The following is a 26,124-nucleotide window of genomic DNA, read 5'->3' on the forward strand; positions in this document are numbered from 1 at the left end:
AGATGCAGACTTTATGGGAGTGTTCTAAAGGGGCCTTGGGGAGTAAAAGGATACCTACCTATGTCCTAACTTGGAGGGTTGAAGAGTGTAAACAGAAACATTAGAAGGGTTTGGAAGAAGCAGTCAACTTATGATAAGGTAGGATTTAGTTAATAGATGGAGATGGAGAGATTGTCCAGAAGGGATTGAAAGTATAAGGAAAGGTCGTTATTCCTGAAATCCAAGTGGGATGTGAGGTGAGAATGGAAGGCTGGGTCAGGGGCAAGGGTGTACATACATGAAAGTTTGATGGAGAAATAGATGCAAGTAAAGGAGGAGTCGGGAGTGTGAAGAAAGGGGCTAATTGCTTGAGGTTACAAAGGAGGTGGACAGGAAGGTTTTGCAAAGGAGGCCATATCTGAGCCGACATCCAGTAGTTCTGTCGATGGGCAAGGGATTCCAGGTAGCAGGACCTGATGCAGAAAGACACAGAGGCCAGGGAACATGCTGCTCAAAGCCAGTGCAGTTTGCTTCAGTGAGGCTTCTGGGCAGAGCAGTGGTGGGTGACAAGGCCAGAGGCTTGGACAGGTGGACCCTGGTCACGGAGTCCGGCTGAGGAGCCTCGTGGCTCAGGAAGTTCTGCAGGCTTTTAAGAGGGGCCAAGGCATTCCCTGACTGTTCTAGACAAGTGGTTCTCTTTGCCCTCACTGTCCCCCCCATGCTTTGGCTCACACTGTCCCGACAGAGTTCAGCCTCAATGTTTTAGGTAAATATTAATCATCTGCAAGGCCTAACTCAAATCTTAGCCCTGGAATAAGGCTCCCCATGACTACTCCAGTTTACACCTCTTCCTTTTCCACAAATGTTTTTATTCTTATAATCAGAATCACAGCCCCCCCAAATAAAGACAGTGGAAAAGGCCACCATTCACCATTTGTGTTAGCAAGCATTGTAGGACATAACGTTAATAATGATGAGAGAGTAACCTGTCTCTCTCATTTAGAAAGAAGACAGAACAAGAGTTGTTTATGAGCACTGGGCAAAAGGATTCCTTCTCTTTTCTGTTTTACTATTCAAAAAAAGGGGCGGGGAGTGCCTTCAGGTGCAAGTATAAACAAGCACTCAGTTGGAAAGCCCTGGGTAATTCTGTCTTAGTTAATGACTGGCTGTGTTGCCTTAAACAAGTCCCTCAACTTCTCAGAACCTCAATTTATGAATCTGTAAAATGGGTTAATAATACCAAGTCCACAAGGTCATCAGAAGATCATATAAGATCATCTGTTAAGAACATAAGAGCATATTTACTGTGTGCCCTACTATGTGCCAGCATTGTGTTAGGAGCTGGGCTATGGCAGGGCACAAGACAGGCACAGTCCTTGCTCTCCTGAAGCTTGCAGATCAGAGGGAGGGAAGAAGAGAGGAAGGGTGAGAGAGAGAGAGAGAGGAAGAGAGAGAGAGAGAAAGATAGAGAGGATGAAAAATAATATCACAATAATTGCCAACATAATAATCTGGGGAGCCAGGCACCAAGCTCAGTGCCTGGTTCAGAATGCACCCTTACTCTACACATTAATTAGTTCCCTGCCTTTCGAAAATTCTTTCAGTCAAAGTAATGTAACAAGGGCTGTTTGCTAGTACACACTAATTATATATTTCAGAAGTTTTCAGGGGCTTCAGGGCACTGAGGAAACCATGGCAAGGGACTAAGTCCATGTCCTCTCCAGGCTCCCAAGTCAGAGAAGACTCAGTAAAAAATGACCCCACCAGGTCATCTATCTCAACCTCAAAACCTTTGGTTCACTAAAGCAGAAAGAGCAAACACATCAAACTACAGGATAAGTCACTGTCCCAGGACTCAGGCTCTAGGAGCGGCTCAAATGGGGCCTGGCGATGTGGCTACTGAGTGCGGAGGCCTGGACTTTTCCACAGCCCGTCCATCCACTAAAATATGAAGGGCGGGGGAGCGCTCTTCCTCCACCAATGGGCTCAGTTCATTTCTGGTGAATGAAAGCCTGGGGTTTCCTAAGGTTTACTCATGAGTGACAACACCATTTAAAGGTCTCTGGGCACAAAGACTTTCCTGCCTCCCCAGTGGCCTAGGACAAAAGAATCAATCAGGCTGAGGCCCTGGCCCTGCTCATTGTGGGGCAGCAGCTGCAGGTCATGAGCGATGTGGAGATTTCCTCCCCCTGCCCTCCCTCACCTCCCAGGCCCGCCTGCTCTGTGCCCTCAGCACCACCAGGAGTAAGGGCTGAGCTGGGAAGTGTGGGTGGAGGCTCTTAGCAGAAAAGCTTCTCCGTTATTCCTGTAGCAGCAGTGCAGTGGGGAACAGATAGCACTGGCTTGGGCATTCAGGCGTCCTTATGTTGATCATGGGCTGGAAAATCAATTACCATCTCCTTTCTTGGTTACCTTAGTGTCACCTGCACAGCCCTGAGCTCTAAAAATATTTCTCAGATTTACAGCAAATGTTTGTTTATAAGTTTCTCTCTCCATTTAGACAATAAGGTTTCCTTATGGCAAGTATTGGGTCTTACTTAATTTTACCTTAGTGTTGGTCTTGTAGTAGAAGCATAATAAATGTTTGGAGAAAGGGAGAAAGAGAGATAGAAGGAGACACAGAGAGAATATGGGTGAGTGAATGAATGAATGAATGAACAAATGAATAGATGAAGGAATAGATAAGTGAATATTGGTCTCTAAGGTTGGGCAACTAGATTAGGAATGCTAGTCTTGATTTTAGAGATTCTACTGCGTCCTCAGCGGTTCATTCCACAGAGGTGTCCAGCGGGGAAAGTCATGGAATAGGGCCTGTCTTGCTTCCCCCACTATAGTTTAACCCAGTTTTTTTTTGCATCTGTTTTACACATTAGGCTTCCTTATTTGAGATTTTGTTTGAATAAAATGTTCTGTGGCTAAGATAACTGTTGGAAAGATATTGGGCCAGATTTGTTTCCCCCCTTAGGTCTCTTCCAGCTTTGCTGGGCAAATATTTGTATCTTTTCTGCTTTGACCACTGTCAGAACATTTTTCTGCATCTTATTCTTGGGAGGTTGCAGGAGGAATAACACGAATAAGGGAATTTGCTTTGCCAAGTATCTACGATGTGTTCTACTCGGGCCAGAGCTCCGACAGCGAAGTTGCCGTGCCTGGTTCTCCTTACAGGTCCCCTATCACACAGATGAGGTGCAAAGACTCTTGAGGCAAGCGGTTTTTCTAGCTTCTATCTCCAGCTCTATTTTCTCATGTCTAATTTTAACATAGTTACACTGCACTTTACAGCACTTCTGCTGACTGTTCCAGACTGGTGACTGGGCCCACAGAGGACGGACATGCTGCTGTACACAGGTTGGTAATGGACACGATCAAAGAAGAGTTCTTACTCAAATTGGAAAAGGACATCATCAGACAACCAGACAATCTCACAGCACGGACCACCAACAAGGTTATGAAGAGACCCCTATGACTTCATCTATGCACTCACCTAGCATCTGTCTATTGAACACCTACTACGTGTGTAGTGTGGAGATATGGAGATGGAGAGAGAAAGTTCTTTTATTAAAGAGACAAAGTTAAGAAAATGAAACAACTCAAGATGTTAAGCAGACACAGCAGTGTATCAAGTGATAGGATTATAGAGTAGAGCAATTCTCCTTGAGAGCTGGGAATAGCAGTGGGGAAGGCTTCACAGAAAAGTGGCATTTAAATTAGACCTTGACTTTGAAACCTGGGGTCAGGAAAGTTCCTCAAACAGGGCAGGTGTGGAGCCCCTGAGGGAAGACTTAGGTGCTAGACCCTATGGGGGTGGGGCTTGGGGTCAGGGGGACATTAAGCAGTCAGGGTGCAGTCAGGGTGCAGGGATAGGGCTGACTAGGTTGAAATGGGCCCTGCAAGTTAATTCTATTACTCTGGAGGCACTGGGGAGCCACTGAAGGTTTGGAAGTATGTTCTCATGTGCCATGCTAAGGAATGCTAATCATCCTGTAGGCAATGGGGAAGGTAAGCAAGCGGGCAAATACTGTCCAACCTTCACATTAAAGAGCCTGTGGGCAGCTGAGAGGACTGGGGAAGGGCGGAGGCTGGAGACTATGAGGCTGTGTGTGATAGGCTGTGACCACAGTCCGTGTGAAGGAGGGAGACGCTGTATACCAGGGCAGTGTGGAAGAGAAGGGACAGCTTCAAGGTACAAGTCAGAGGGAGAAAAGCAAGACAGGATGCCTCCTTGCATCCTGACCTATGTGGGGGGGAAAGGTAGAAGACATGCAGGCCTTGGATGTCTCAAGCCTGGGAGACTGGAGCCAGTCCCCATTTCTGTTCCTCGGCACCACTTAGGCATCTCTGCCGGGGTCCTCACCATCTCGGTGACGCTTGTCCTTTCCTGGGGTTGATTAGCATGCCCGCCCCAAACCCCAGGCATGGGAGGAACTGCTGACGTGAGCCCTCATGGTTTGGACTGTGGCAGTGATTGTTCGATTCTGATTGTTCCTCTCTGATTCTCTGCAGGTTCCTTGTTACTGGCTGAATTGTGTCCTCCCAAATTCATGTGTTGAAATCCTAACCCCTGGTACCTCAGAATACGACTGCATTTGGAGCTAGGGCTTTTAAAGAGGCAATTAAGTTAAAATGGGGTCATTACTGTGGATCCTAATCCAGTGTGACTGATGTCCTTAAAAAAGAGGAGATCAGGACACAGACAACACAGAGACTAGATGAAGACAGAGTGAATATGGCCATCCGCAAGCCGAAGAAAGAGGCCTCGGAAGAAACCAAGTCGGCCGACACCTTGATCTTGGATGTCTAGCCTTCAGAATTGTGAGGAAATATATTTCTATTGTTTAAACCATCCTGTCTGTGGTGTGTTGTTATGGCAACCCGGGTAGACTAATACGCCTCTAGTAAACAAAATCTCTCTCAGCTCAAGCCTGCGTGCATCCACCTGGGCAGGATAAGTGAAGGCTGGGAACTGGGACCATGTTCCGCCGCCCCCCCCCCCTTTTTTTCATTTCTCCAGCCAGTCCAGCTTATCCACTGGCCTAGTCCATTATTACAGCCATGGGCACCATGGCAACAGATGGGCATGTGAGTTCAGGGAATTCAACTGCTTGAACAAGAATGGCACTGGGTTATTACCAGCTGCTTTGGTCTAAAGAACCAGTCAATTGATTCACAAAACTGACAATACCCAGCTACTGGCACAGGCGCAGAGCTTGTTTCTTAGGCGTTGGGAGGGAGGATATTCCACTTGTACCAGAATGGCTATTGAGCTTTGTTGAATAAATACCACTTGGAAGAACAATATAAATGGAATTCATCTTCAAGAGGCATGGGCTATTGGAGAGGTCAGGGAGCACTTCCCCAGCTGTGGTTACTTCATGACTAAACCCAAGGAGAAAGAAGTGTGAGGCCTGTAGCCCTAATTAGGCAAACATAGGGAATCTCCTGGTAACCAAAGGGAAGACGCAGCTTTCACAGACAATTGCTGGATGTGGCCGGCTCAGTCTCCACATCTGAGATAAGCCATTTAGCTAAGGGTTCCCAGTGAAACCAGTCACAAAGGAGCATTTGGCCCAACTCCTGTCCAGATTGGGAGATGTGGAGTTTTCTTTGTTTCTGGCTAGCAACAACAGAAAAGGTTAGAGCGGCCCTGCCTGGAACACCCAGGAAGCCCCCACATTCAGCAAGACCTGCAGAATATACTGCCTAGTCGCTCCCATGGAAAGAGGCCCAGAAAGGCGGGGAGAGCACAGAATGCAGGAGCCAAAGAGACCTTCATTTGAACCCTGGCTCCAATGGGTACTGAAGAATGTGACCTTGGGCAATTTGCTTAATCTTCCATTGGCCTCAGCTTCCTCATCTGTAAACCTTGCACAGGGTTATGAGGACTAGTGTGACCTTATGAAGAGGGAACACAGAAGCTGCGTGACAATGATAATGGGTTAGGTCCACTGCCAGGAGAATGACTCACTTCTGCACACCAGTGTTACAGTTCACTGGTACTCTGACAAATTAAGGCAGCAGATCAGCGATTCCTTAACGCTCCTTTACTTACACAGTAAAAGTTAGTAAGTACCTGCAAAATGCCAGGCATCAAACTATCCAAAACACACAGGGTGCCCCCTCCAGGAAATGAGAAGGTCATTTCCAACCTGTGGGGAATTTTATCATCCATTACGAAAGGATCTTATGGTGCTCTGGACACCTTTCTCAACAAGTTCCCCCTTGCTACAGCAGCTACCATTTCATAGTTTGGTTTTGTGCTTAATATTTTGCAAAACAACACAACACTTCCACATACTAGTATATCATATGAGTCCCGCAGAGTCTTTGGCATGTCAACACACAACCAGCAGGTTGCAGAGTTGGGCCACAAGCCTGGTCTCCATCTGATTCTAAGTTCAATATGAATTTTATAACATATATCCTTTTCCTACGTTTAAAAGAATATGTGCACCCCCATGTTCACTGAAGTGTTATTTACAATAGCCAAGATGTGGAAGCAACCAACGTGCTCATCAATAGATGAGTGTCTAAAAAAGCTATGGTTCATATATACCATGGATTATTACTCTGCCATAAAAAAGAATGAAATCTTACCACTTGTGACAGCCTGGATGGACCTAGAGGGTATTATGCTCACTGAAATAAGTCAGTTAGATGAATTGTTTATCTGGAATTTTCCACTTAATATTTTTGGACTGTGGTTGACTGCAAATAGCTGTGGAAAGTGAAACTTCAGATGAGGGAGGAGCTACTGCATAAATAATTTTAAGGCTCTTTAGGGATCTTGCCAAATCACTTTCAGAAAGGCCGGAGCAACCTACGACCCCCAGTGTAGTACCTAAGTAGCCATCTCACTGCCTTGTCACCAGCACTGAGCGTCATGGTTTAATATTTTTTGTAATTTCATAACCTTTAATGGGGAGGTTGCACTCCTTAAGGACTTACCCCTTCCATCTCTATCCCCATGTATTCACCAACTAACAAAACACAAGTAAATTGCAGAGACATTTAAATTCTCATCCAAATGGCAAGTTTCAAAGTCACTGTACTTATCTCCAGGGAGACAACAATCCCCCACCAAAACCAGGGATGGCAACAGTGGAATCACCTCTCATGCTTTGCAAGGTAGCCCTTGAAGGTAGCAGAACTGCTGGTGACAAATCTGTGTCCCACTAAGACCTGATGTGTCTGGGACAGAAGTCAGTGGCAAGTGTCTCCAGCTAAATGCCAGCTCTCCTAGGGGATCCACCAGGACAAGCTGGGAAAGTGGGATCCCTGCAGGGGTGAGGGTTGAAGTCAGGATAAAATGAGACTCTTTCATGAAAGTACTTGGTCAGCTGAAGAGATTTTTGTTCTTTTTCATGGAGGCCTGTGAAAGGTGTTGAAGACTGTGATAGGGGCTTATAATATATATGGAAATACATAAAAATAAGTAAATAGCCCTAGCCGGTTTGGCTCAGTGGATAGAGTGTCGGCCTGTGGACTAAAGGATCTTGAGTTTGATTCAGGTCAAGGGCACATGCCCGGGTTGCGGGCTACATCCCCAGTAGGGGGCATGCAGGAGGCAGCCGATCAATGATTCTCTCTCATCATTGATGTTTCTATCTCTCTTTCCCTCTCCCTTCCTCTCTAAAATCAATAAGAATATATTTAAAATAAGTAAAATATAAGCAAGAAAATGAAAATATTATATATAATATTTTGAGTGTTTATCATGTACAAGAAATTTTCAGAATATTCTCTTTATAATCAATAAATATATCATGCTTACTATGTATCAGGCACTGTTTTAAGCACTTTTGGCTCCATTTGTGAAATGGAGAAACTGAGGCATAGAGAGGTTAAATATTTGTAAAGTCAGGATCTGATCGCAGTTACTACACCTTTCAAGCCTGTGCTCTTAAACACCATCTTATAAGGAGGAAACTGATTATCAAATCAAGTAAGTAATCGCCATAGTTCAATGGTTTAGGTCAAGAGGGACTTACCAACTGTCTTCTATGAACCAGGCACTGTGGCAACCCAGGGTCACAGAGTGCATGAGTGGGAGAGGGCTTGAATCTTGGATCTGGCACAAGGTTCATCTGATGTCCTCGCTCTTCCTACTGTCTCTTCCTTATGGGAAGATGTTTCCTTGTTAGGGTTGCTGTGTTCAGTGGCAAGGCAGCCACAGGGCCCACTGCTCTTGAAACGAAATGCCACGGGTAGAGGAACAGAAGCACTCAGCCGAACTGTGCTTGGGAGGGCAGCTGTGTTGGAGAGCACATCTGGGTGGGCCCCTCTCTACACCTCTAGGCACCAGACACTCTAATATGGTCCAGGTGGTTCAGATGCCTCCATCTAATGAACAGCAGTTTTTAGGAATTCCAAGAAGTATTCTAACAATCCTAGGCCTTGGCCTCAGAATTAGTTGAACCTTCAGTTATTGAACATTCTCTTATATTCACCGCCCCCCTACCCCAACAACTCAAACTGTACCTTGAACTGCTTTGATAGCTCCCTTACCAGTTGCATTCATATTTCAAAACCTATGCAATTACATATTTGAAGGGATTATTCATTTTTTTCCCATGGAAAGCACACCCCACCCCATAATGCTTTAATAATGATAACCAGATTGATTGAGGGGTCTTTGACATGGGGTTTCTTTAGCCAATTTGAGAACATACTGAATTCCAGTCTCTTCTAACTAGTGCAAAAATGAGCAGGCTGTAAAGTGCCCTAGAAATTTCCTCCTTATGTGATTTTAATACTTTCATCATAGCCAGATAAAATATATTCAGAGCCAACTCTCCTCTTTCTCCATTGGGAAGGCCTGGGTTTCAGGCTTTACTTAGCAAAGCCCAGGAAAATGTTTAACCAGAAGGACTGGAAACTCCTAAGTAGTCTCACTCACAATGTAGCCCATAATACCTCCCAGTTAGTGCTTATGCTTCAGCCTCCTTATTCCTCACTTTCAAATGTCTAAGAAACTTTAAGCTTTCTTACCTACATGTAAAATCATAAGATGACAATACTAAAAGGGACCTAAACAGTCATCTGGTCTACCTATTTCAGTTACAGAGGAGGAAATGGAAGTTTCAGAAAGGTTCAGTAACTTGGCTGAGGTCATGAAGGTTGGGAGTGACAGAGATCAGGCTTGAACCTCATTCTAACTGTAATGTTCATTCATTCTATCACTTTGCCTCTCTCTTTTTCTTTCCTTCTATGGGGCCTTCTCTTCCTTTTCTTTAGGTTTTTCCCTGTCAGAACCAGGTCTTGGATAAGGATGGGGTCAAACCAGAATGGATCAGGTTGTGGAGAACAGCCACAGCAAGAGAGCAACAGGCAACAGGCAACAGAAGGTTCTGGCAACAGTCTGGCTGACAAGTCCAGCAGAACGCAGAGGCCCAGACAGCCAGGTGGTATGTGTAGAGCAGGGACTTTAATATCAGGTACATAGAGGTGTAGTAAGAAGATTAGGTTAAGCAGAGACCCAGACTCATATATTCCTTTTCAGTGACAGGACTTGAATTCGTAAGACTTGAGGTATAGTTCCAAGGCAGGGATATGAACACAGGGTGCTAGTGCATGGAACTGGAAGCAGAATCTGGAATTCAGTCCTAAGGAGCAAGTTTACAAGGTCATGATAGAAGCAGCAATGAACTACTGGCCCAGAGTTCCTTAAATTCCCCCAGACCAGTGTGGTAGAAACAGTTAGTAGCTGACAACATGGTCTATGTATTTCCACATATCACCTAGCTTCCCTTGCAGCTAGAATGGGGCCATCTGACTATTTCTGGCTAAAGGACTATGAGGGGAAGTGGAGACCAAACCATGGCAGCCACATATCTTGCTGCTGGAGAGAGAGGGAGGACCACTAGACATGTACTGACAACAGGCCTGTTGCCAGCCCCATGTCCACCCCTTCCCAGCTCCATGAAGTCTACTCTGTGGAACATGTGTAGCCTCAACACCTCTGCTACCCCTTGGAGCATCTGCACATACTGTTCCACAAGCGCTCAGAGGCTGGATATGCTTCTGGGTCAGGGATCTGAGGTGTCTAACCAGGTGTCGATCCTGGGAAGCATCTTAGGGGCATGATGGGGAGGAAACTACTCTGGCTTTTGAAGATTTCTGTTGGGGGCTCAACTTTGTCACCCATAGCTGTGTGACCCTGAGCCAGCCTCTCTAGGCCTCAGCATCCTCATTGTTAATTAGTGAACACAGAGTTCCTTCAAGCCCTGACAGTCCATGAACTGGCATTTCTACCATGAACATGTACTTTTTTCAGCTTTATTGAGGTGTAATTGACAAAACTGTAATATATTTAAAATGTACAATGTGATTTTATATACATATACAGATTTCCCTCATATGCTTATTTATCCTTTATTGTGTGTGTGAGAACACCTAAGTTCTACTCTCAGCAGATTTTAGTTATACATACAGTGTTATCAACTACAGTTACCTGATATAGATTAGATCCTCAGACCTTATTCATTTTATAATTGAAGATTTGTACCCATCTATATTTCCCCCACACCCCAGCCCTTGGCAACCACTTTTTTACTCTCTTTTGACTTTTTAAAAATTCCACATATAAGTATTTGCATGAATAAGTATTTTTCATTAAATTACATTGAAGTCAGTGGTTCTTAGTAATAGTCATTATTCACTGATGTTTACTATTTTAGGTTCTATTTAACTACATTATTTTAAATCTCTGTAACAACCCTTTAAAAATCGTGCCTGCTTTACAGATGGGATGGACAAGTAACTTTCTGTGGCCATACAGCCAGAGAGGAAGGAGTTAGCTGGGGCTCAAACCCAGACAGCATGACTTCAAAAGGCCAGATTTTTCACTTCAAATCTCTTCCTGCAGGACTTTTTGAATAATTTTCTCTTCCCTGAGTTCACCTCCCCTCCCTGTCCCTTGGGCCTCCCACAACTGCCCAGAAGGATTTGACTATTTCTCCACTGCACTGATTTTCTAAGAGCTTTGGAAGCCCATGTATGTCCCTCCCATTGAAGGATCTGGGGGTCCACTCTAGGTCACAGAGAGAAGACTTCACCTCTCCTCCCTCTCCAATGCTATCTGAGCTCATTTGAGAATAAGAAAGACAACACTATCATGTGACCCTTACATAGCAATGACCAATGTATCCGTTGTTGTCTATTATTTTATGAGAAGGCAACAGCAATCCCATAGGTTAAGTGAGGATTGATTTTATAGAGGAGGAGACTAAGGCTCATTTCCTCAGGCCTTTGACATACTAGGTTGAGCTGGAGTTTGGGAAGATATCTCAGGGACATGCCTCATTAAGGTTCTCTTTGTACACAGCAAAGGGAAGGGAGTGTCTCTAGCCATTTATAGCCACACACACACAAGTGCCTCTCGGATGAAACCCCAGGCTTGACCCTAAAGAATCCATCAGTGCTGGCCCTTTAGGGAAGCTATTCCAGGCTCCTTTTAGTGCTCACACATTCCACTACACAGGATTCCCTGTGTGCCCCCAAGAGCTTGACAGTCCCCCCAAATATCCCCAGCAAACCCAGTGACTGAAGTTCACCAAATGCTGCTCAGGCCTCATGTTGTCACACGGGGATGATGAGAACATTCTCCATTACCTACTGGGAACTGACTGATATTCCACAGAGCTGATGACTGTCCCTGTAGATAAAGTGGGGGAATTTTGGTGGAATGACATGCTGACTTTGGTTGGTTGACTAATTTTGACTTGGAGGTCATTTGTCTGGCTTTGGATTATCTGATGCTTCCCCTCCCTGCCTTAATCATCCTACTTCTTTTTCTAATCCATGTGTCACCAGGGGAAAGAAGTGTAAACATGTGAGGTTGCTGTTTTCAGCAAATTCACTCAGGAATCCATGCCAAGCCAGGCTTTGCCTGAAAACCAGTCTGGCACCAACAACAAGAGAAGGAGTTAGGGTTACATTTCTTGTAAACCAACAGCTTGATTTTCGTTTTGGCACATTGTGAGTTTTGTTGTTGTTGCTGTTCTGGACCAAAGGATAGGCTTATTTTTCATGGCTGGGTTTATGGTTTCATGAAGCATTGCTTCTTGAAACTTGCTGAATAAATCCTATTTAACTCATCACTTTCACAGTCATTAAGAATTTCAGCAATCCATTCTCCTCTCACCATGATCTCTCTAAATTGCAATTGTGATTTGCTACTCCTTAGTTGGGATATTCTGGACAAAATGTCAGAATATTGGTTGAACTGACATTTACCTGTATTCTAGCAGCTCTGTGAAGTGGCTGGTCTCCACTTTGATTGGCTTAGACCCAAAGCATACAGTTGAATAAATATTTTGGATATCACCCCTACATATTAACTTCTACTTCTTATGGTGTTAACCATTACCCTTGTAATACTAAGTTAAGACACTCCAGAAAACATCTCTTGAATAAACCAAGATCTTTTATCTTCTCAGACCTTTGCCTTGGAAGACCCCAACTTTCCCTAACTCGTCTCATCCTTCAATGCTCTCAGGTCTATGAAACCTTCCTTAATCCCTTCCTCTCTTTTGTTTCCCACCATACACATTGTTAGGTATTCTTTCCTCTCTGGTTCCATAGCAGTCTATAACATCAGTGAGTTAAGAGATACAGCTTTCACTACAGAAGAAAAATATCCCCAAAGAGTCAAGTCAATATCATTAGAAAAAGGGCAACATAGAAAGTAAGTCGAATTCCCATAAGAGATTTACAGCATCTTAGAGTTGGTCCTTCCCACCACCCCCTTCTGCAGAATCCTTGATAGATGTTTTTTTCAGCTTCCAATCAAGCACTTCTAGACATGGAAAAGTCAGGGTTTTTAAAAAAGCTTTTCTTTACACTGAGCAAAAGTTGATATTGCAATGAACTCGACTTATATGCTGTTGGTCTGTCTACTGGAGATGCAGAATACATCTACTCCCCATTCTACTGATGGCCCTTCTAATTCTTGAGGAGGGCTCTCATATCCTTTCTGTGCTCCAGTGGACTGGGGTCCCAGAATCATTCTTTCTGGCATCCTAGGAAGAGGACTGTGCCATGACTGTACCTACAAGCCTAATACACCTACCAGGTTATTTCCCAAGTGTTTGGCACTAAGCTGTTGTTTTGGGGGAATATAAATACATGTTATTCAGACCTGATTAATTCTAGCAGAAGCAGTACACTCCTTAAATATAAGGTTACACTTGCAAAAAAGTAAAAATAACAGAGGGTATTTCTTAGACAAGAAATGTTTTAAGCCTTCTGCCATGGATGCAGCAGATTAAAGTTCAGCTGCAGCTCATTATTTGTGAAATGTTATGCCTGTTTCTTGCAGAGGGACAACGAGGCAGCCAAAAGATAAGGCCTATGTGTCCCTCAGAGTCCAGGCACGCTTGCTTAATTTAGGAAAAATTCCTAGGAGGGGCCACTGTGGGGAGCTGGAGACCACTCTGAAATGAAATCCAGTTCCAGTAAAATGAAGAATGCATGTGATGGAATCTATCTGGGCAGTGTCGGAATCTATTTTGGGAAATGATGCTGGAATTTTTCTCTGAGGATCCACTCGCATGTTTTCAGTTATGGTTTAAAGGCAGTTTTAACCCATAGGTTGAGCTATTGACTCACATACCGCTAAGCTCCCTCTAGAGGTTCAAGTGTGCAGCTGCCAGCAGAGCCCCGGGGGGTTGGCAGCCTGGGGGTGGAGGGAGCAGAGGGGGGAGTGGAGAGGAACACAGGGAGTTATCAGTTCTTTCTGTTAATTACAGCCAAATTTATGGGATGAAAAAATTAAAAAACAAAACAAAAGTACCTCCATTCTTCTAAATAAAGGCCGAGATCAAATATATCGTGAACATACATTCATATAGAAGAGGGAGTAACTGGTAATATTCTAAAATGTCAAATTAGGTAACAGGCTGATGGTTCCCAGTGCAGTGAAGGAAGCACAAGTACCGTAAAGACTTCCCGCTGAGCTGATTCCTAAAAGGCACAGCTCTTTTGGTTAATGGATGACATATTCAACATGATCATTATAGCCACCAGTTGTTCAGCACTTATTTGGTTCCAGGCACTGTGCTAAATACCTTAATTCAATTTCTCATGTAATCTCACAAGCCCCTTTTAGATAGATACTATTATTAGCACCATTTCCAGACCAGGAAGCAGGAACTTAGTGACGTCGAATCCTTCGTACAAGTTCACGCAGTTCATATATGGTGTTGCTGGGACTGGTACTCTGGGGGGTGCTTTTGAACACAATAAAATATTGTGTTCTCATCAGCAGAAACTGGAGTCAAGATTAATCACTAGTTCCAGGCATCCAACTGGCAAGTGGTGCCATTGATGAAGGGTAAGACTGAGAGTCTTACTCAAATATTCAGTGAAAACCTTCTCCTCTGAAATGACCACCAATCTGACATGTCCTGAGAGTGTCTCCCAGAGAAGAGACCCCTGGGAGACAATCCATGCCATTAATGTTTGCATCCTGTCACCTAGACCTCTATGCTGCCTGTACTGGCTGCTGAATATGTATTTGCTAAGTGAATCAATGAATGATTGAAGGCCACTAAACCTGTCTTCTAAGAGTTTACAATCTGGTAGAAAGAAAAGATTTGTGTGCATGCACGCACACACACACCATTACAAGTCAAAAGCGATTTAAATATATTGAAGATACATACCAGCAATTCCACACTCTTCACATAAGTCAGAAAAACTTGAGACATGTGCAAGAATGTTCATGGCAAAACTGTTCCTCGTAGCAAAACCTAAATGAACAACTAAATGCTCATCAACCAAGTCGTGGAGAAGTATATTTAAGTTTACTGGTTTACTGATACAATGGAATGATTATATATATACTACTATAGTGGTTAAAATAAGTGGTGTGATACTAAATGTACAACATGGATAAGTGGAAAAATACCAGTAATAGCTAACATTTATTTAACACTAAGTATCAGGCATTAACTTATGTGCTTTGCATGTGTTAATGCAGTTAGTCCTCACAACAACCTGTTGAGTGTAGGTACTAGCACCAAACCCATCACAGAAATGAGAAAGCTGAAGGACAACTACATTTGATGTAATTGCTAAGATTTTTAAACATACACAAAAGTCTATAATTTAAGAAAATATCTCTATATATTAAAGGTATTAAAGCAAGCATGGGAATAATTAAACACCAATGTTATTATACTGATTACATCGGGGTGGTGAAAAGGGAGGGTACATGATCAGGGAGGGGAGCAGAGTGAACATCAAATGTATTTAGAATGTTTCCTTTCTCAAGCTGGGTGATTGGCGCATAGATATTCTCTATATTTATACATTTTCTATGTCTGAAATATTTCATAATAAAGACAGTGATTAATAAGCAGAAACCAAATACCTTAAAGGCTCAAAGGAAAGAAGTGTTCCTCTTGATCCTGCTCTGGGAAGGGGCATTTAAATTGGACCTAAACATCTGGGGTAGGACTAGCCAGTGTGGGGGTCAGAGTGTGTACTGGGCGAGGGGTGAGTGCACAAACTGGGAGGTGCAGCAGAGCTCAGATTGCTAGAAAGACATGCCACTTTCCATTCCAAGAGTCCCTGGGAGGCCCAGCCTGGGGGACTCAGACCTTGGACTCGGTGGCTCCCATATCTACTCAGTCTCCTTTTTGTGGCCGTTGAGCAGGGAAACTGGGCCCCTCTCTGCCAGGGGTGGCCACAGGTGGTGGGAATGCTTGAATCAGCTGGCATGCTGTGTTCCTTTCAGACTGCATGGGAGACGGGCACTTGTCTGCTACGCTAAGCAGATTGGGGGGGGATGTGGAAATCTGTGTTCACAAGTGTGAATAATGACTGAAAGTGTGTCTGCTTTTGAGTGTTGGGGGGAATGATGATGGCTGGCATGCTGTGTCCCTTTCAGACTGCATGGGAGACAGGCACTTGTCTGCTACTCTAAGCAGATTGGGGAGGATGTGGAAATCTGTGTGCACAAGTGTGAATAATGACTGAAAGTGTGTCTGCTTTTCAGCTGGCATGCTGTGTTCCTTTCAGACTGCATGGGAGACGGGCACTTGTCTGCTACGCTAAGCAGATTGGGGGGGGATGTGGAAATCTGTGTTCACAAGTGTGAATAATGACTGAAAGTGTGTCTGCTTTTGAGTGTTGGGGGGAATGATGAGGACTTGCTACAACTCAAAACCCAGACAGTGATGGGCCGACAATAAGAAATAAGTGTTTCGCTGAACAAAACAGAACCAACTGTTGGTCAGAAAGGCCAGGGCACCGTGGAAGACCTCAGACAGTCCAGTTTCAGGCAGCTGTGGTGCTGGGTCTGGGCTGCCCCTAACGCCGGGCACTGCACCAAGCCAAGCAGACTTCCCAGACGCTGTCCTGAACTTGGGCCTCAGTCTCTTCCCCGACCCTACGACCTGTAACTATGGGGACTCATATGCCTGGTCACACTTCTGGCCCATTCTCATTGGCCATTTAACTGCTTGTGGTCTGGATCAGAACCTGGGACGGCATAACTCAGAGCCTAGACCACTTTGCCAGAGCCTCTGGGGTGAGTTGTTACCCCTTGGCTTCCCAAGTTCACACTCAAAGAGAAGTAGCTGCTCAAAACACACTTGCTGTTTGGCTGATAGAAATATCTGGTTGGTGCTGCATTCAGAACAAGGCATACCTTGTCATGCAATCAGAGACGTTGAAGTTATGTCTGAAGATGGGGCTTTGAATGTTGACTCTTCCTCTGCTTCTATAGGCCTGATCTTAAACAAACTACTCAGCTTCTCTAAACCTCAGTTTCCTCATCTTTAAAATAGGGACTTAACAGCAACCACCTCAAAGGGATGCTGTCAGGATCAAGAATAGTACACCAGCCCTGACCCGTTTGGTTCAGTGGATAGAGCGTCAGCCTGCAGACTGAAAGGTCCCAGGTTCGGTTCCGGCCAAGGGCATGTACCTTGGTTGCGGGCACATCCCCAGTGGGAGATGTGCAAGAGGCAGATGATGGATGTTTCTAACTCTCTATCCCTCTCCCTTCCTCTCTGTAAAAAATCAATAGAATATATTTTAAAAAAGAAAAAAGTACACCAATAGCTACCATTTCACTATGTGCCTAGCACTGTGCTCAGCCCTTTGAAACTGCGTCTCACCCAAGCTTCCCAGCACCTATAAAAAGGATCTGGGGAACAGACAGCTTAAGTAATTTGCCCCAGTCTTCCAGCTTATACATGTTGGATCTGGAATCCAAACCCAGGTGTGCGTAGCTCCATGGACGATTACACCACCAGAGGCGGTGTAAACGTTACTTCCACTACTCACATTGAAGTTATAGACTCATCCTCTCTTACACTGACCGGACTGGGACTGGTTTAAACCCCAAACACAGAGGCTGGGATCACGTCCTTGCTGTGAATTCAAGACCCTCTTTGCCCCATCTGAGTAGCCTGTTTTCCTTTCTGTCTGAATCCTCAGGGGGCCAGGTTGGACACCAAAGGCTCCCAAAGCAAGAACAACCTTCCCTGGGAGACCCAGGTCTCCCAATCCTAGGAGTGGTGCTCTTCCCTTGGACCTCAGTTCCATGTCTTCCCAGCTTCTTGGCAATGGTCACCAACCAAGTGCCTAAGTATGTTTTCTTGTAGTCTCCCCAAGTTAAGTCCTCAAACCCAAGTATTCACTTTGCTTGCCAAATACTTCCCTGAATTAAGTGCTCTGGAAATGAAGCTTTTCAATAGCTTCTCTGTATCCACTAACCTATGAACAGCTCAAGGCACTTTTCTTATTATTCTCAATATTATATTAAATATTAAGGGTTTGGCACTCCCAGTTCCATAGCACTTACCTCTTCAAATAATTTAATGAGCTACTTCTTTATAAAATGTCTAAAATGTTAAATCATGTCACACGTGGCCCCAAGAGAACATTTAGGGTTGTTGGCTGTAAGACACCGCCACTCTGGCAAGACCAAATTCTTCTTTTCAGCATGAGACATCAACAGCTATGGCCTTCAGATGGATGTCCTTTGGGGACATGCTTTCCTGACTTTCAGAAATCAGAGCTGGAATTTATATACAATTCTCCCCCACAAATGGGTGTTAGATTCTGGCTGCATTTGGACCCTACACATATTTTTCAGAGTCATAGTCTGAGAAGCTGTTGCCTCTGGATAATTGGAATTATAACATTTCAGAGCTAGAGGTTACCTGAGAAACCATTTAGTAGAGGATTCTCAAATTCCTGCTGAATAGAAATCAATTTTCAATTATAAGCCACCATATTCAATACCATGCACTGAGTACCTACCAAGTGCCAGGCATATATTAACTTATTTTGTCCTCCCCCAAATCTTATAAGGTATATTCTGTTAGTATTCCCATTTAATAGATGAGGAAATGGAAACACAGAGATTTAAATGAACTGCCCAGGTTCAAATCCAGGCAGTGGGACTTCATTTAGCCACTTCTTTATACTGCTCCTTGATTCAAGATCACAGAGCTAGGAAGTACCCACCTCTGTCTCAGTCTAGAGCAGCGGTTCTCAACCTGTGGGTCGCGACCCCTTTCGGGGTCGAATGACCCTTTCACAGGGGGTCGCCTAAGACCATCGGAAAACACATATATAATTACATATTGTTTTTGTGATTAATCACTATGCTTTAATTATGTTCAATTTGTAACAATGAAAATACATCCTGCATATCAGATATTTACATTACGATTCATAACAGTAGCAAAATTACAGTTATGAAGTAGCAACGAAAATAATTTTATGGTTGGGGGTCACCACAACATGAGGAACTGTATGAAAGGGTCGCGGCATTAGGAAGGTTGAGAACCACTGGTCTAGAGTCAAGTTGCTGCAGGTATGCACCTTGCCTTCAGAGGGCCATTGAGGTGGGGAGTGTGTACATGCGGGGTGTTGATGGTGGGAAGCCATGGAGTACCTCCTTCCTCTCCTCAACTCCCCACACCCAGGGAATGTTAGCATCCTGACCTTGGCTTAGGGGTTAGGGACAGAATGGAGCCTAATTCATGTGTCTTGCTCTCAAGGTTTCTTCTGTGTAATCACTTCTTTTTAAAAAAATATATTTTATTGATTTTTTACAGAGAGGAAGGGAGAGGGATAGAGAGTTTAGAAACATCAATGAGAGAAACACTGATCAGCTGCCTCCTGCACACTCCCCACTGGGGATGTGCCCACAACCAAGGTACATGCCCTTGACCGGAATCGAACCTGGGACCTTTGAGTCCGCAGGCCGACGCTCTATCTGCTGAGCCAAACTGGTTAGGGCTGTAATCATTTCTTAAAATTACAAAATGTTCTTGTAGTGGTTTAAGAGTATAATCCTTTGAAAATATATATTTTTTTAAACACAATAAAACATACATCCTATCATCCAAAGATAACCAGTGCTGACGTTTTGGAATAGTTTCTTCTAGACATTTATGGACAATGCACATATTGTTAGCTGTGACTGTAACAAACATGCAATGCTGTGGCTTGCTTTTTCCACTAAATATTATCTATACTATTTACCCACCTTTTACAAACATCATTTTAAAAGACTGTATAATATACCATTATGGAGATATGCTGTAAATTGAGGGTGAACATTCCTCTGTAGTTAGGCATTTATGCTAGTTTTTAAATATTTTATTATCATAAATAGCACTAAAGACATTTTTCTAAATAAAACTTTAGCCATATTTAGGATTACTTCTCTTGGAAATATTTCCAACATGAAAATATTGGAACATCTCTTCACATGAAACAGCACTTCATTAGGAACTTCCCAGTGCTGACATTCATTACTAAACTGTCAACCTTCAATATGGAAAAAAGGAAGTCATCATGAGATTTTTAATTATATTATTTTTTAAAAATGACCCCTTCCCCCCTTTTTTCCAATTCACACTAGAGTTATAGTTCATTCTTTGATAGAATGGTAAATAGAAATAGGCTTCCCACCTGTAATATAGGTGACACAGTGTCAGGAAGTGTTACCAGCAAGGGTTCTCTCTCTATGATATTCTTTTGAAAAACTCATAACCCCAGTCTAACCATGAGAAAACATCTGGGGGACATTCTACAAAATACCTGGCGAGTACTTTTCAAGACTGTCAAGGTCATTAAAAATAAGGAAAGATTGAGAAACTGCCACAGACTAGACAGATTTTGGGTAGGGGGTGGGCATTGTAACCAAATACCATGTGGTACCCTGGATTGGATCCTGGAACCGAAAAGGGACCTTAGCAGAAAAACTGGCGAAATCTGCATAAAGTCTGGAGTTTAGTTAATAATCATTTTCCAACCTCAGTTTGTTAATTTTGACAAATATACCACGGAAATGTAAGGTGTGAACACGGGGAGAAACTGGGTGAGGGGTATACATGAACGCTCTGTACTACCTCTGTAACCTTTCTGAAATTTTCAAATATTCTAAAATAAAGGTTTATTTTTAAAAAGATGAAGAACAAGCGTTCTGGAGGCAGTCTGATTTGGATTTGAGTCCTGGATCTGACATTTATTATAGCTGAGTGATCTTAGAGACAAATTATTTCTTTGAGTGTTGGCTCTTCTATTTTTTTATGAAGAAAATTATCTACCACATGGGGTTGTAAGTCTTAACCATAATAATGCGGATAAAGCACTTTGCATTATTTCTGGCTCAAGGTGAGTGCTCGACTGATGTAAGCCATATGATTATTTTATTAAGTTTGAAGGTTCTTCTTTCCAATTCTTATTTGCCTGTAAGGTAAGAAGCAATTTTTATCCACAGCTATGTAAAAAGTGGAACATTAAATAGCCTCATGAAAATGTCAAACTCAACGCAAAGGAAACAAACTGTTACATGAACCTGGAAATGGTAATAGGTGTGAGCTTTTGGGTCATTGCTCTTGTTTTCTGCCTAGTTATTGGGTTGTTTCCTAAGGGTAGGTGTAGACGATAAAAGGTTTTGAAAAGAGACTATATTCTAGCATTGATTGCCCCAAGTAACCAATTTACAAATGCCCACTGTAAGACACAAGAATTCTTTGCTAGCACTGCTTAGAAAAACAATCTTGTAGAGAACTGAAAATGGTCTGCACTTGGCCTCTACCCAAAGGCAAATTATTTTAGTAGGAACGTCTAAGGAAAATAATTTCACCACAAGCTATGTGAGTAGGAAAGAAAAAATAACCAAAGGATAAAGAAAAATACACTCTGGATCAAAACATATAAAATTTCTATTTTGGGTGCTAAGCTGTAGCACAGATGTGAGACTTGATCTACAAGTTAGGGTCCAAATGACAAAAGAAAAATAAATAATCCAAAATCTAAAAAAGATTCTGAGATGATATTAAACTAACTTCAGTAGAAGAGGAAGGATGGGCATGGCTAAAACCCATTATTCAACACCACTGGACCCAAAGTCCAGGACCTGAATTCAAATCCACTGTAAGATGTAGGCTCATAAGTTACTTAACATAAATCATAAATCTACTTAGCATAACGTCTATTTCCTCACTACACAAATTGTGGCAATAATATCTCCATCACAAGATTCTTTGAGAAACAATATAAGGATTAAATGATATAACCTGAAAAATGACTTGCACGGAGCTCGTATATAGTAGACAACGAATAAATATTAGCTGAATCGAAGTCTGAACACATACAACACTGACCTGGACACATATGTGACCTTGTTTCTAATGTTAAGAAATTTTGAATCTTGTTGGTGAAAAATCTATTCATATGAATATTATAAAATGCCACTGAAACTGCATAATAGAGTGTTAAATTGAGTGTTAAAACTATGGTTAAAACTAATGTCAGTTTCCTTCTGGTTGCCAAATTTGGCCTTACTTGTCAACATGCTACCTCTTGGAAGGGGAGAGAAGGAAGGGTTTGGATTAAATACCATACATCTATCCGGGCAGCAAATTTATCCCTTTGGTGTAGGCTTGATTAGCTGACAAATGCTCTTCCAAGTTTGGAATTCATAATAATTCATAGCAACGAATCACTGATCCAGGGGATGAGCATTTCCATATAAGTATATTTTCCAGTGTAATTAATCATCTCCTATGAAGTGCTAGGGCTTCAATATTTTTGGACATTTTAAAATAAAATTGCTTACAATATATGTTTCACTCCCTAGAGTACAAACATATCTTTCTTTAAATCTCTAGCACTTAGCACAATGCCCGACACCTACTAGATGTTCAATAAATGTTTTACTCACTGCACTGTATGACATATTCCTACTTCTTCTAAGTAGCTTAATGAACATGATTCAATTTTTTTTTTATCCTCACCTGAGGACATGTTTTCCTTCAGTTTTAGAGAGAGAGGAAGGGAGAGGGAAAGAGAGACAGGCTTCTATTTCCTCACTACACAAGTTGTGGCAATAATATCTCTATCACAAGATTATTTAAGAAACAATGTAAGGATTAAATGATATAACCTGAAAAATGCCTTGCACAGAGCTTGCATATAGGAGACAACGAATAAAAATGAGCTGAATCGAAGTCTGAACACACACAACACTGACCTGGATGTGACCTTGTTTCTAATGTTAAGAAATTTTGAATCTTGTTGGTGAAAAGTCTATTCATATGAATATTATAAAATGACACTGAAACTGCATAATAGAGTGTTAAATTGAGTGTTAAAACTATGGTTAAAACTAATGTCAGTTTCCTTCTGGTTGCCAAATTTGGCCTTACTTGTCAACATGCTACCTCTTGGAAGGGGAGAGAAGGAAGGGTTTGGATTAAATACCATACATCTATCCGGGCAGCAAATTTATCCCTTTGGTGTAAGCTTGATTAGCTGACGAATGCTCTTCCAAGTTTGGGATTCATAATAATTCATAACAACGAATCACTGATCCAGGGGATGAGCTCTTCCATATAAGTATATTTTCCAGTGTAATTAATCATCCCCTATGAAGTTTCAATATTTTTGAACATTTTAAAATAAAATTGCTTACAATATATGTTTCACTCCCTAGAGTACAAACATATCTTTCTTTAAATCTCTAGCACTTAGCACAATGCCCGACACCTACTAGATGTTCAATAAATGTTTTACTCACTGCACTGTATGACATATTCCTACTTCTTCTAAGTAGTTTAATGAATATGATTCAATTTTTTTTTTATCCTCACCTGAGGACATATTTTCCTTCAGTTTTAGAGAGAGAAGAAGGGAGAGGGAAAGAGAGACAGAAACATCGATGTAAGAGAGAAACATTGATCGGTTGCTTCCTGTACACCCTCTACTGGGGTTTGAGCCTGGGCACGTGCTCTGACTGGGAATCAAACCTGTGACCCTTCGGTGCACGGCTCCCTAGAGTACAAACATATCTTTCTTTAAATCTCTAGCACTTAGCACAATGCCCGACACCTACTAGATGTTCAATAAATGTTTTACTCACTGCACTGTATGACATATTCCTACTTCTTCTAAGTAGTTAATTCGGGCAGCAAATTTATCCCTTTGGTGTAGGCTTGATTAGCTGACAAATGCTCTTCCAAGTTTGGAATTCATAATAATTCATAGCAACGAATCACTGATCCAGGGGATGAGCATTTCCATATAAGTATATTTTCCAGTGTAATTAATCATCTCCTATGAAGTGCTAGGGCTTCAATATTTTTGGACATTTTAAAATAAAATTGCTTACAATATATGTTTCACTCCCTAGAGTACAAACATATCTTTCTTTAAATCTCTAGCACTTAGCACAATGCCCGACACCTACTAGATGTTCAATAAATGTTTTACTCACTGCACTGTATGACATATTCCTACTTCTTCTAAGTAGTTTAATGAATATGATTCAATTTTTTTTTTATCCTCACCTGAGGACATATTTTCCTTCAGTTTTAGAGAGAGAAGAAGGGAGAGGGAAAGAGAGACAGAAACATCGATGTAAGAGAGAAACATTGATCGGTTGCTTCCTGTACACCCTCTACTGGGGTTTGAGCCTGGGCACGTGCTCTGACTGGGAATCAAACCTGTGACCCTTCGGTGCACGGGACGATGTTCCAACCAACTGAGTCATACTGGCCAAGGCAACATGATCCAATTTTATCTTCATGACTACAGTGGTTATCTAAGCACAATAAGTACATATCATTTCATGTGACTTAAGTCCTCTGTAGCTATCTGCCTTCATAAAATGGTCTCAGACATGTAACCTTTCATTTTTCCAGCTGTTTTTAAGTTTTCAATGTCCTCCTTATTGCCATGCTGTCAGCAATCATGCTAGCTGCTGTCATACTGCCATCTTTTAGGCTGTTCTATTTTCTAACATGGTTGTGAACTGGGGAACCAGAGGCCTTTTGGTTGGGATGGTATCTAAAAATAAGAGCCAATAAGCTTTAGGAAAGGGACTCTTGGGCTGCCCTCAGAATAAAACAAATGAGTTGTGTTTCAGAGGCTTTTCTGGTTGTTTGGAGGCTTAGCTTTCATTTATCCATTTAAAAAATATGTATTGAGTGCCTTTCTTCAGTGCCAGGCACTGTTCTAGATACAACATCAATAAAATATGACACAAAGATCTCTACTTTAAAGGATATTCCATTTTGGAGACAGATAATACGTAATAAACACAATAAGTTAGCAAAGAGGTGTGTTAGTGGTAAGCGCTAAGGAAGGAAAGTCAAGTGGGATATGAAAGATCTGGAGTGTGACATGGGGGAGAACAGGTCATGGTATTGAAGAGGTTGGTCAAGGTTGGCCTCTGAGCAGGTGAGACTTGAAGGAGGTGGGGGAGTTTGTCATGCAGCTAACTGGAGGAACCAGGTTCTAGGCAGAAGGCAAAGCACAACAGAGCTGGTAAAGCAAGAAGGCCATAGGTACAGCAAGTGTGACCAGGGTGGCAGGAGCAAGAGGAAGACCAGGAAGAGCTGAGACTGGCCTGGGAGAGGACAAGCAGGTAGGGCCTTATAGGCCAATGGGTTTTCCTTGTGAGGTAAATGGGGCAGCAGCTATAGCTCCATTTTACAGATGAACCAACTCAAAATCAGAGAGTTTAGGCATAAATTTAAGGCATCAGTGACCACTGTTAGCTGTTGTCATATTGCCTCCTTTTAGGGTCTTTTCTAATATGTTAGAATATATGTCTTTTCTTTGCTAATACGTCAGGCTTTTTGTAAGGGACTTTGCACAATGCCATGTAGTCACAGGAGTTGGTCACATGCAAGGTAACACCCACTTAAGGAAGCTGATCACACCGTTCATTTGCACATTGATGCTGCTGCTTACAAAGGGAGTCACCTTATGGCACCTTCATCTGGGAATACACTTTGAGGAGTTAGTTTCAGCTACTTGTGTATCTTAATACATCTTTTTCTGGTCAAATATTTTATAATTCAGGCATTTTGCTAGTTCTAGACTCTAGAGCCTCAGTCCACTTTCCCGAGGTTTTACATAATGGGCTACATCTGATCGAGGGCCACTAGTCCAGTACATCTCCCCACCAAAGTAAGAGATTTCTCAGGCCTTGTAATTGGTTAAATAATGCAACACAGGGGTTGGCCAATGTCATGCAGTGATTGAGCATGGACCCATGAACAAAGAGGTCACAGGTTCAATTTCTGGTTGGGGCACATGCCCAGGTTGCAAGCTCAAACCCCAGTAGAGGGCATGCAGGAGGCAGCCAATTGATGTTTCTCTCTCATGGATGTTTCTAACTCTATATCCCTATTTCTTCCTCTCTCTCTCTCTAAAATAAATAAAAACACATTTAAAAAAATAAATGAAAAAAACAAATTTTTAAAAAAATAATGCAACATAGTCCAAGCTCCTGACTAAGCCTCCTCGGAAGTTAGGTCTGGCTTTGGGTCCAGGGCACAGTTAATGTCAAGGGAAGTCTTCCAGGCCTCACAACAGATCATCCAGAACCAAAATGTTTCTGTTTTGAGTCCAGATCGGTATCAAAACCATCTATTTAGACCAACTCCAGATTTCTCCATAATTGCTTTGGGAAAATTGTTAACCTACTTGAAATATTCATTTCCCATTCTGACACAACATTTTTTGAGGTTAATAAACGAAGCAGTATCATCATTTTCAAGAATTTCTACCCAGTTCAATGGAAAGAAAAACAATGTTTTCATTGGCATAGAATTCATGGGACTTGAGACCCAATAAGGGTCAACTGCATCATATTTTAAA

At 42.5% G+C, this 26,124-nt stretch overlaps 1 protein-coding gene across 2 annotated transcripts in view; it reads right to left on the minus strand.

Annotated features, from left to right (window-relative positions):
- The window catches only part of ME3 (malic enzyme 3, NADP(+)-dependent, mitochondrial), a 185,077-nt gene that overhangs the window by 122,236 nt on the left and 36,717 nt on the right, over positions 1–26,124 (minus strand). The gene's annotated exons all lie outside the window — the stretch shown is intronic.

This window comes from Myotis brandtii, unplaced genomic scaffold, assembly GCF_000412655.1.
Source record: "Myotis brandtii unplaced genomic scaffold, ASM41265v1 scaffold468, whole genome shotgun sequence".
NCBI classification, from domain to species: domain Eukaryota; kingdom Metazoa; phylum Chordata; class Mammalia; order Chiroptera; family Vespertilionidae; genus Myotis; species Myotis brandtii.